This window comes from Solanum verrucosum, unplaced genomic scaffold, assembly GCF_900185275.1.
Source record: "Solanum verrucosum unplaced genomic scaffold, falcon-dt-bn FXZP01000209.1, whole genome shotgun sequence".
Classification (NCBI taxonomy): Eukaryota; Viridiplantae; Streptophyta; class Magnoliopsida; order Solanales; family Solanaceae; genus Solanum; species Solanum verrucosum.
Window position 1 is genome coordinate 731,661 of NW_026020702.1, and position 13,386 is coordinate 745,046.

Genomic DNA, 13,386 nt, shown 5'->3' on the forward strand with positions numbered 1-13,386 from the left:
TGTTCCATTCATGGTCAATCCAATGAACAGTAATTGTAAAATAATCATTACCATTAGGACTACGTCCCATATCAGAAGTAATAGATAATCTACCATCATAATAAACAAATAAACAACAAAGAAAATGACAATATTCTTTTTGATATTTAAAAAGATCACTTTTAATTGTACTTCTTGGAATACCTTCATAATCTGGGTTATACAATTCCCGAATATACTGAATAAAACCAGGATGTGAAGGAAATGAAAAAGGCAAACCACAAACAACAACCATTTTAGCTAATTCTCTACGATCTTTTTCTTTACTATATGTGCGGTGTGTGCTTCGGCTAGCCGGGTTAGTCATATTTAATACACATTGAACCATATTAGAACCTCCAGCTCCCATAGAATTTTCAAGTTGAGGTATTCCATTTCTATTAGCCATTTCTATATCATCTAGGCGAGCAAATTCTTTATTACATTTTCTCAAATGTGTTCTTAGTCGTCCCGTTCCCCCTTGTGTACCCGTAGTTACATGTTTCATGATCAATCTACATTTCGTGCAAGTAACAGTAGTTTTTTCCTCATTTTGTACCAAAAATTTCCATACTAAAGATCTTTTAACACGTACAACGGTTTTTGAAAAAGTAGGTAAAGAGGGGACTTCATCTTGTTCCGGTAATTCGGTAGCCGGACTAGTAGGGGTAGGGGTCTCATCATCTTCCTCATTTATTTCTACTTCCTCATCTAATTCTTCCTCAAAATTAGTAAAACATCTATTTAAAGTTTCATGATCTACTTCATTTTCGGAATTAAATTCAATAGGTCGTGAGTCTCGTGTAAAAGAAGTTTCATCAACATGAGTATAATCATTAGTATTAATTCTAAATCTAGGAGGTGGCAAATTTTTAGAATTAGAACTACTTCCTCCTCCCTTATTATTTTTTCTTTCCGACATTGGTCTTTTACCACTATATTTTTCAAAATTCATGTTCAAGTTTAAAATAATTAATATTATGAAAAACAAGCAAAGATAATATAACAAAAAAATAAAATAACTTAATTAATAAACAAATAAAAAATTAAAGTTGGAACGAATGTACCGAACGTCTACGTAAAAGTAGACGTATAACCAAAGCCGGAATTGAGAGATGCCAATTGAAGCTTCCGATTTACTTCAAATAAATCTCCGAAATTCGAACTCCAAGTCAGTATCACAAAATAATAATTATGAATTTATGAGAGATTGAAAATTAAGAGATTTTATAAGATATTAATGAAATAGTTTGTGAATTTGTGATTTAAATTAAAAAAATATGATATATTTATAGTGTTAAGGGGTAGAGAGGGGTGGGGGGGCTGTTTGGAGCCGTTTTGGGCCCCAACCCAACGGCTAAAAGGGCCCAACGGCTCCTTAACGTTCACATTTTAAAAAAAAAAAAAAAAAAAAAAAATCAAATTGACCGTTGAACCGGTTCTTACCGGACCGGAACCGGTTCTTACCGGACTGGATCAACCGGATAAAATCCGGGTTCCGTTTCGGTACCGGTTCCGGTACCTATAAGACCGGTTCCTTACCGGTTCAACCTGTACCGGTCTTACCGGACCGAAACCGGACCGGACCGGACAAAAACCGGTCTGTTTGCCACCCTTAGTGGGAAGGCACACTGGTCAAGGGACCAAGGGCACCACCACGAGCCGTGGTGTCCCTCACGACCCATTGAGTTGGGCGTGGTTTCTGACGGGCTGCCCAAGTTGAGGGTATTTTAGGTAATTTCATTTTAATTAATTAATGTGTGGGGTTGTTTTCAATTATTTTATATCACTAGTATATATAGTTTTAAGTCCTAAAACAAGTCATTTACTCCTTATTTCAAAACACCCCAAAGTTAGAAACCTCTCTTCTCAAAAGTTCTCTCTCTAGAAACCTCTATTAGAGGTAAAGGATTCAAGCTTCCAAGGTCAAGACTTCAAGTTTTTCAAGGGATTTTTGTGGATTCTTCCATAAAAGGTATGGTAGTCTTCATCCTTGACTTAGTTTCTTTCAAGGAGCCAATTTCAAAGTTGATTTCAAATCCCCAATGTTTCCAAAAAAACCCCTAATTTTCAATCTTGGCATGGGTTCGATTCCAAACGATTTTCAAAGGCTTTATTGCATTGAATTATGAATGAATTGTGGTTTTTAAAGATGAATTAAGATGATTTCTTCCTAGAATCCATGGTTTCCCCCAAATTCTTAAGTGGTGAATTGAGATTGGGAATTGGTTGGGACGATACAGACTTATGATGTGTTACATAGATTCTTTATGGTAAATAGAGGTTATGTGCTCATAGTATATAGAATTATTGGGGTGACTAAGGATTTCTCTAAGTTTTAACATAAGGTATATGATAGGTTGAAGGATAATTGAAACTTGGTATGTGAAAGGTTGTGTGGAGTTGGCATTGGTCGATTCAATAGCTTTATCTCGATGAAAAGGCATTATCCGATTTGGAATTAGTGTTATCAACCTTTGGTGGAACTCATATTTATCATGAGATGCTTAAATGGAATAAAGAGAGCCATAGTTTGCAATTTTTGAAGACAACAATGTGTTTGCTAAGAAGATTTCGATAAGAATTTTGGTTTGAGAATAAGGTAAATGGTCAGTTTGAATATGATGTTTGTTAGTATTAACAATGTTGGCTTTAGTGACGTATTGCGAGAAGTATGTAGGGTTTTGAAAAATCGAGTATGTGTATGATTGTAATATGGACTAGATTGGTTGATTGTGGGTAGCTAAAAATCAAAGATATGGAGGTAGATGAATGGAAATGTTTGACATGGACACTATGGAGAGAGAAATTTGTATTATTCGACCTTGGTTCCTGACATTCTTATGTGACCATATATTTTGTTGTGGGCATGTGATGTGAAGCAAAATACATATTTTTAATCATTATATACCTCATATTTATTATTTATATTTGTCCTTTTTGAGCATAAATTTTATGAATTGTGTTAAATGATATATTTTATTTATAGGATTAAATTGATGAAAAAATGAAAAAAATTGGAGATAAAATGAATTAAAGATGAAAGGTTGAAGAAAGAAATCAAGCAGACAACTTAATAGATTAAATTTAATAAAATAATATATTTGTATATATGAGGAAAAAGGCTACGAACAAATTGTAATTGCAATTGAGTACTACTGCTGCCACGTTTTGGCAGCTGGAGGGCTCATATTATTATGAAAGGCGACGAGCAACGTAATATTCCAGAAATCACGCGTACAATGGAAAATCCAATTTGATTGGGTTTTGTTTTCATAATTTGTCTTGAACGCAATTATTTTATTTAGGATTTCTCTCTCTATAAATAGGAGATGAAAAATTATTCTTGAAGGGAGCGAAGAATCAAGATACAATACACAATATAAATTTTCTTCTAGCTTAGAAACTTTGGAAGAGCCGCTGTGGAGGCCGGAGAATTGTGGTTTATTTTTTCTTCTCCTTTATTATTTATTTGTATTCGTGATTAATAAAAGACAGTTTAGCTATTGTTCTTAACTTTTTATGATTAACACAAGCATATTTATTTTAATAAATTTTGATTGTGTTTTTGAGATAATGAGTAGCTAAATTTCATAACTAGGGTTGTACACTACTAAAAAGACAGTGAATACCAACCTACAAATACCGACCTCCGGAGGTCGGTATTTCCTGAAATACCGACCTAAAACCGACATCCCAGCTTAGGTCGGAAAAAGCTTGGTCGCTATTCAATACCGACCTCTGGAGGTCGGTATTTACTGACTTCTCGAGGTCAGTTTTTATTTTATGTCCCTGAGGTCAGTTTTATATATTATTATTTCCGACTTCCTGAGGTCAGAATATTTATTTCTCATATTTTGGAATATCGACATCCGGATGTCGGTATTTGTGTCTTCTTAATTTTTAAATTCTGACCTCTGGAGTTCGATATTTTTATTTTTGCATTTTTGAGATTCTGACCTTCGGAGGTCGGTATTCTTATTTTTGAGATTCTGACCTCCGGAGGTCGATATTTTTATTTTTGTAATGTTGAAATTCTGACCTCCGGAGGTCGGTATTTTTAATTTTGTAATGTTGAAATTCTGACCTCCGAAAGACGGTATTTTTATTTTTGTAATGTTGAAATTCTAACCTTCGGAGGTAGGTATTTTTATTTTTGTATTTTTGAAATTCTGACCTCCGGAGGTCGGTATTTTTATTTTGTATTTTTAAAATTCTGACCTCCGGAGGTCGGTATTTTTATTTTTGTATTTTTAAAATTCTGACCTCCGGAGGTCGGTATTTTTATTTTTGTATTTTTAAAATTCTGACCTCCGTAGGTCGGTATTTTTATTTTTTTAGTTTTGGAATTCTGACCTCCGGAGGTCGGTATTTTTATTTTTTATTTTTGAAATTCTGACCTCCGGAGGTCGATTCTCTGCTCAAACAGGCAACAAATTGCTGCAATTTTTAGTTGCCCATCTGCATATTTATACCAAAACAACACAATATTTTCAACATATACATTAAACTATTTCAAAATAAACTTCATCCAACTTCAAAATAAACTAAAATACGATCAAATTAAACAATTTCAAAAATATAGAAGTCTAAAATGTCAAATAGATACAACTACTCCTCATCACCATCACTCTCCTTATCAGACTTACCATTCTCATCACCCTCACTTTCCTTATCAGACTTATCATTCTCATCACCCTCCTGATCAGATCCATCACTGTTGGCCGGACATGGAGGAAGAATATTTTCTGATTCAAAAAGAAAAGTTAGTTGGGCCTGAATCGCTGCATACCTCTTGTTCTCTACCTCCTTTGCTGCCGCAATCTCCTCCTCTCTCTTCCTCTCTTTTTCTTCTCTCTTCTTCTCTCCTTCTTCTCTCTTCTTCTCTCTTTCGGCTACAACAACAAGCTCGGCATTGAGATATGCTATCTTACTCTCTATTGCAGATATTGTCTCTCTATCCCCGCCATCAAAACTTGAGGATGATGAACCACAATACCAAGACTTCTTCTTCTGATACGCCTTTTATGGATAGCCGTAGACTGAACCTCTAATCGGTTCACCAGCACTCCACAAACACGACACATAATCATTAAAGTAGTAAGAACAAAAGTGGGATCTTTCTTTAGCTAGATATACTTGAACCATACAGCCCTCCACCCTATGTTTATTCTTAATACCCCTTTTAGACTTGCCAATGCTCCTGTAAAATTTTATATTAGATATATAATTTCAACAACTAAATCCACCAACTAAACCATAAAATTTATTTTAATTTATTTAAACAACTTAACAACTTTTTAACTTTAACTAGTTTAGTTTTGACTTAATTCCAACAACTAAATTCACTAACTAAACCAACAATATTTATTTTAACTTATTTAAAAAATTAACAACTTTTTAACTTAAACTATATTAGTTTTGACTTAATTCCAACAACTAAATTCACTAACTAAACCTCAATGTTTATTTTAACTTATTTAAACAACTTAACAACTTTTTAAATTTAACTAGTTTAGTTTTGACTTAATTCCAACAACTAAATTCACTAACTAACCCACATTATTTATTTTAACTTATTTAAACAACTTAACAACTTTTTAACGTTAACTAGTTTAGTTTTGACTTAATTCCAACAACTAAATTCACTAACTAAGCGACATTATTTATTTTAACTTATTTAAACAACTTAACAATTTTTAACTTTAACTACATTAGTTTTGACTTAATTCCAACAGCTAAATTCACTAACTAAACCACAATATTTATTTTAACTTATTCAAACAACTTAACAACTTTTTAAATTTAACTAGTTTAGTTTTGACTTAATTCCAACAACTAAATCCATTAACTAAACAACATTATTTAATTTAACTTATTTAAAAAAAATTAACAACTTTTTAACTTTAACTACATTAGTTTTGACTTAATTCCAACAACTAAATTCACTAACTAAACCACAATATTTATTTTAACTTATTTAAAAAAAATTAACAACTTTTTAACTTTAACTACATTAGTTTTGACTTAATTCCAACAACTAAATTCACTAACTAAACCACAATATTTATTTTAACTTATTTAAACAACTTAATAAGTTTTAAACTTTAACTACATTAGTTTTGACTTAATTCCAACAACTAAATTCACTAACTAAACCACAATATTTATTTTAACTTATTTAAACAACTTAACAAATTTTAAACTTTAACTTCATTAGTTTTGACTTAATTCCAACAACTAAATTCACTAATTAAACCGCAATATTTATTTTAACTTATTCAAAGAACTTAACAACTTTTTAACTTTAACTAGTTTAGTTTTGACTTTATTCCGACAACTAAATTCACTAACTAACCCATAATATTTATTTTAACTTATTTAAACAACTTAACAACTTTTTAACTTTAACTACATTAGTTTGACTTAATTCCAACAACAAAATTCACTAACTAAACCACAATATTTATTTTAACTTATTTAATTAACTTAACAACTTTTTAACTTTAACTACATTAATGTTGACTTAATTCCAACAACTAAATTCACTAACTAAACCACAATATTTATTTTAACTTATTTAAACCACTTAACAACTTTTTTAACTTTACCTAGTTTAGTTTTTACTTAATTCCAACAACTAAACCACATTATTTATTTTAACTTATTTAAACAACATAACAACTTTTTAACTTTAACTACATTAGTTTTGACTTAATTCCAACAACTAAATTCACTAACTAAACCACATTATTTGTTGTTAACTTATTTAAACAACATAACAACTTTTTAACTTTAACTACATTACTTTTGACTTAATTCCAACAAATAAATTCACTAACTAAACCACATTATTTATTTTAACTTTATTTAAACAACTTAACAACTTTTAACTTAGTTAAACAACTTTAACTAGTTTAGTTTTGACTTAATTCCAACAACTAAATCCACCAACTAAACCACAATATTTATTTTAACTTATTTAAACAAACTTAACTTTTTAACTTTAACTACATTAGTTTTGACTTAATTCCAACAACTAAATTCACTAACTAAACCACATTATTTATATTAACTTCTTTAAACAACATAACAACTTTTTAACTTTACCTAGTTTAGTTTTGACTTAATTCCAACAACTAAATCCACCAACTAAATCAATTTTATCATCTGTATGATCAAATTGTGTTAGTACTTATGCTTAACAATATATTATTTCTAAATTTAAAGCGAAGTGTCAACACTAGATGGACACAAATCGATCTTGCAAGAAAATCAATTTTGTCATCAATAGGATCAACTAGTGTTGGTACTTATGCTTAACAAACACATTATTCCTAAATTAAAGCTTAATATCAACACTAGATGGACACAAATCGATCTTGGCAAGAAAATCAATTTTGTCATCTATAGGATCAACTAGTGTTGGTACTTATGCTCAACAAATATATTATTTCTAAATTTAAAGCTAAGTGTCAATACTAGATGGACACAAATCGATCTTGCAAGAAAATTAATTTTGTCATCAATAGGATCAACCAGTGTTGGTACTTATGTTTAACATATATATTTCTAAATTTAAAGCTAAGTGTCAACACTAGATGGACACAAATCGATCTTGCAAGAAAATCAATATTTTCATCAATAGGATCAACTAGTGTTGGTACTTATGCTTAACAAACACATTATTCCTAAATTAAAGCTTAAAATCAACACTAGATGGACACAAATCGATCTTGCAAGAAAATCAATTTTGTCATCAATTGGATCAACTAGTGTTGGTACTTATGCTTAACAAACACATTATTCCTAAATTAAAGCTTAATATCAACACTAGATGGACATACATCGTTCTTGCAAGAAAATCAATTTTGTCATCACTAGGATCAACTACTATTGGTACTTATGCTTAACAAACACTCGATGGACACAAAAAAATTATCACAAAATTAAAGCTAAGTATTAATACTAGATGGACACAAACACATTATTGAAAACAATTGTACTTGAACTTAAGAAATTTAGAAGAACCAACCTTATCTCCAACTTTGATGAAAGAAGCAATATAGTCTTGTATCAACTTTTTTAGATGTTGAGCTTCCTCAGTTGCCTAGCACGAAAAGTTCTTAAATTAGTTAAATATAAACTTCATATCCAATAATATTAGTTGTATATATATATATATTCAAGTTTTAATAAGTTCAAGTTTCAATTCAAGTTCATATCTAATTTCTAAACTTAATTAGTTATATATTCAAGCTAATTAGTTCCAAGTTCAAGTTCTAATTTCAAGTTCTAATTTCAAGTTCATATTCCTAATTAAGTTCAATTTATAGTAAATTCAAGTTATAATTAATTATAAGTTCTAATTAAGTTGTAATTCAAATCCCTAAAATTCTAAATTCAAACTAGCAAGCTAGTGTCCCAACTTCAAACTATTAATTAGTCCTAAAATATCAAATATAATTCAAACTATTAGTCCTAAATTCCAAATTCAAACTAGCCTTAAAATCACAAATTGAAAGTACTCCTAAAATTCAAAAATCAAACTATAGTGCTAAAATCCCAAATTCAAACTACTAGTAGTCCTAAAATCTCAATAATAATTCAAACTAGTCCTAAATTCAAAACTCAAACTAGTCTTAAAATCACAAATTCAAACTAGCCCTGAAATCCCAAAATCTAACTAGTGCTAAAATCCTAAATTCAAATTAGCTAGCTATTCCTAATCCCAAATTCAAACTATTAGTCCTAAAATCTCAATAATAATTCAAACTAACTCAAATAGTACCCAAATTCAAACAACTCCTTAAATACCCTAATCCAATCTAATCTTACAATTCCAAAATCAAACTAATTAACTCAAGAAATACCGAATTTAAAACAAATCCTAAGATACCCTAATTCAAACTAACCCTAACATTAAAATTTTCAATTCACAATCAACAAACACAAACTAACAATCAAATAATCCCTAATTCAAACTAACAATCAAAAACCCTAAATCATTCACTTACTAACTAACAATCAATCAAACTAACAATCAATAAAACTAAGTATATTAGTACTCTAATTTTGAGATACTTCAACTAAATAGAAAAAAAAGTAATCTTTTATGGAGGTTCTAAAAATTCACCTTGAGTAAGAAGGTCGGGTATGGTGGCGCGAACTGAGAAAGCTGATATGGAGGCAGCGCCGGTCGAAATGGAGGCGGCGCGACCTCCTGCTGCTGGGCGAGACCTTCCTCTACAGCTGCGCGCGACCTTCCTCTACAGCTGCGCGCGACCTTCCTCTGCTGCTGCGTTGGTGGCGTGGCGCCGGTCAGGGATGGGTGGGGATGGGCGCTGATGGGGGTGGGTCGGGGCTGGGGCGGGGGTGGAGAGTGAGACTTCACTTAGGAGTGAGACTTGATATTATCATTCTATTTTTAAGCGAATTGTTTAATTTACCGACCACGGGATGCCGGTATTTTTAAAAATAATTATCTATATTTAAAAATATTGAATAAATACCGACATCGTGAAGTCGATATTATTTAAATAAAATAATAATTTAAATATACCGACCTCTTTAGGTCGGTATTTATTAATTTATTTTAATATAAACTCAGCTCTTGAGGTTGATTTTATTAATTAAACATACATACATACACACACATATATATATACATATATATATATATAAAATTTAATTTATCGATCAAGTTAATTTTATAAATTTAAATTATATAACTCCTAATTATTTTTGAGAATAAATTTAATTTTATTGATCAACAAAAGTTTGTCAATATCAAATTTAATATATAAATCTCCTTGAATTGATCATCGGTATTTCTTTAATTGATAATGTATTTCATATCTAAACCACTAGTATATAGGACTTGATTGTTAAACCACTCGAGGAGTATATAATTAAATATATATATATATATATATATAATATTTAACTACACATCAACATAAATTTAATTTAATAAATTTAATTTATCGATCAAGTTAAATTTATAAATTTAAATTATATAACTCCTAATTATATAAATTTTATTTTATTGATCAACAAAAGTTTATCAATTTCAAATATATATATATTAAATTAAACTTATGTTGATGTGTAGTTAAATTTTATATATATAATTTAACTACAGATCAACAAAAGTTTAATTAAATAAATTTAATTTATCGATCAAGTTAATTTTATAAATTTAAATTATATAACTCCTAATTATGTAAATTTAATTTTATGGATCAACAAAAGTTTATCAATATCAAATTTAATATATAAATCTCCTTGAATTGATCATCGGTATTTCTTTAATTGATAATGTATTTGATATCTAAACCACTAGTATTTAAGACTTGATTTGTTAAACTACTCGAGGAGTATATAAGTAATCAACGTATTTCATACTTCGATAAAGTATCGTTTACATGTCATCATAATTAGGAGGTGATCACTACACTTAACATCCATTCAATTAGATCGAACGTATATAATAATATCTCGCATTTCATACTCGATGGATTATATGTTAGCTCTTCACCTCTACATCATGACATGAGATATTAAGTTCATGATTAGACGACGGACTGATAGAATTTGTACATTACTCTAGAAATATAAGTATAATTATCTCCTAATTCATATCAACGTAGTTTCATACTCTAAATATGGATTATAGATATTTTATTATTTATTTCACGAATTCTAACTTTTTATTTATAAAAGTACGTTTAGAAGTTTTTTTAATGGTGGCCAACGTTAGAACTCGTCTTGTTGCTACTTGCCGGACCAAGGAGGTAGTTAATAAGAAAAGAATTATCACCATAGATTTAGTGTGATACTATCTAATAGTCTAATATCAATTGGTGCAAGGGTGAAAACTAAGCCATACATTGATGTGATGTCTAATATGAGGTAAAGGTAAGGCTTAGTAAATTATACACACGTAGCCGAATCAAGGTGCGGGGTGAAATTCTCTAGATGCCGGACCAAGGATTTAGAGATACCTAACTTATCACTTTGCATGTAATACACTAGGAAATGATTGCAATTACTAGGATTACCGCGTTATGAGCTTATGGGAAACACATTCCTAGTTATTTCTAATAATTTGAATATAAATAAATACTTAGTTCAAAGCTATTTTTATTGTTTTTATTTTATTTCAATTTAAATCCCACCATTTTTATATAACGACTATCGAGTTAAATATTTGCTTTTGCCAATATTTTTCCATATTCTCTATGGGATCGACCCCGGCTCATAGTTGGGTAAATATATTGCATACGATCGTTTATATTTCTTTTCAAGAAGTATATTTGAACGTTATCAAAAATTGCGCCGCTGTCGGGGAATGTGACTTAGAAATTGTCTTTAGTATTTATTTTGACTTGTTTTTTTTTTTTGTTTCTTAGGATTAATTTTAAATAAGTTTTTTTTTATTATTATCATATTTCTTTTACTCTTCTTGAGATGCATTTGAAAAAGTATGTAGTGATAAGTGTTCTTGCAATTCTTGTACTCTGATATTTTGGATTCTTATAAGCTAATTTTTTCTCAACAAAATAAGTTGTGTGGGGACATGGAATATTTATTAATATTGTGCTATAAATCAATGTTTAAGTGCATGATTGATGAAGGTAACTTTGATTGGGATCTCTATAAATTAAATTTTGAGTTGAGTACAAAGATTAAATCATATGACACCCAACAATTTAGTAATAATATGTGTGAGGAAGAAAAAATACTTATAAGACAACTTGAAGAGCTAAAAGTTGAGGGCCAATTGCTTGATCATACTTTTATTGATGTTTTCATTGTTGAGAAGAGTACACTAGAGTTATGTAATGAAGTTGATAATATTATTTTTAAAAACTCTATTATGTGTAAATATGAGGGTGTAAATAATAATACAATTCATAAGTTAGGGCGCACTAGACCTCATTCCAAACATTTTTTCACATTATGTTTAGATGATGAAATATTAATCGAGCCATCTGAGCCTATAGAAGAGTGTATGGGGGTGGAACAATGTGTCTACATTCTGGAATTTATTGTTTCAACATCGGAGAATTACATTCCTCACTTAGGATCCAAGAAGTGCATATTGCGATATCTATTGCTTGGGACCTTTATTTTTATACCACCACCCCTTGAGCGTAATAGAAAAATTGATGTGAAATTAGGGATGCAATTCATAGCTTCAAAGTGGAAGGAAAAATAGTAAAATTGATGGTGTCGTGCCGCGACGTTAAATTAAACGCTTATTGGGAGGCAACCCAATTAGTAGTGTAACTTCTTATTTTATTTTATTAGTATCACTTTTTTTCTTTTCTTGTTTTTGCAAATTAGGGAAAGTCTGAGTATCGATTTTTTTTTTGAAGCAAAGGAGCATGTTTGAGCTTAGTGTGGGGTGACAATCCTTGATGAAAATTAAGAGAACATGCTACTAGCTAGGCCTAAAGGCCTTAGGGAGTTTTCCTAACCCTTGTTTTAAATTTTATTTAATGCTTTGGGGACATAACATCTTTTTAAGTGTGGGGTGGAGGAATAAATTCCTAGTTTTTATTGTTTTATTGAGTCTTTTCTTTTCCTTAGAATGGGTTCCTTGGCTTTTGTTTTCGGTTATTTTCCTTAGGATAGTCCCTTTGAACCGAGTGTCTTTTTATTTTTTTTTAGGAATAAGTTTTTTTTAATTTTTTTTTTGGAGAGAAAAGAAAAGGCCCTTTTGAGTTATGTGATACTTACTATTTGGGCCTAATTTTGAGTAGTACTTTCTTGTGAATGCTTGATTGCTAGTGAAATTGCAAACTTTTTGACATCTAGGTTCATGGTTGTGACTTTGTATATAACTTATTTTATTTCGTAGTTTGTTATGATCATGTCTCTCTTAGAAGTGGAATTGATTCATCTTGATTGATACTTGTGCCATGTGTGGTGAGATTTTGTTTATTCCATGTTTTGCATCTTAGTCTAGAACTTGCCCCGCATGTTATTGAAGCGAAATAAAAAGTGTTGCTTTGTTTAGGAGATGATAATAGGCTTTCTTTGATTTGTCTGGTAAATTTTAGCCTTTTCAGATATTATATCACTAGTTAGCCCTTTTGAGCCTGTAGCCTTTTGTTGGTAGCCATATTTTGTTCTAAACTATTTTGTTGAATCCCTAGTTTTTGCATTTTGCTTCCTTAAGCATTATAGAATAGACTTATTCTAATTATCAATTTTGAGAAAAAGGGATGGTTGAGTGAAAATGTAATCAATAATAGCTACAAAGTGTTTAAAAGCCCACTTTGAAAGAATGTGACATGAAAAATAAAAGAATATGACATAAAAAAAAAGTTACCTTGATGATGGCCCTGGTCCTTCCAA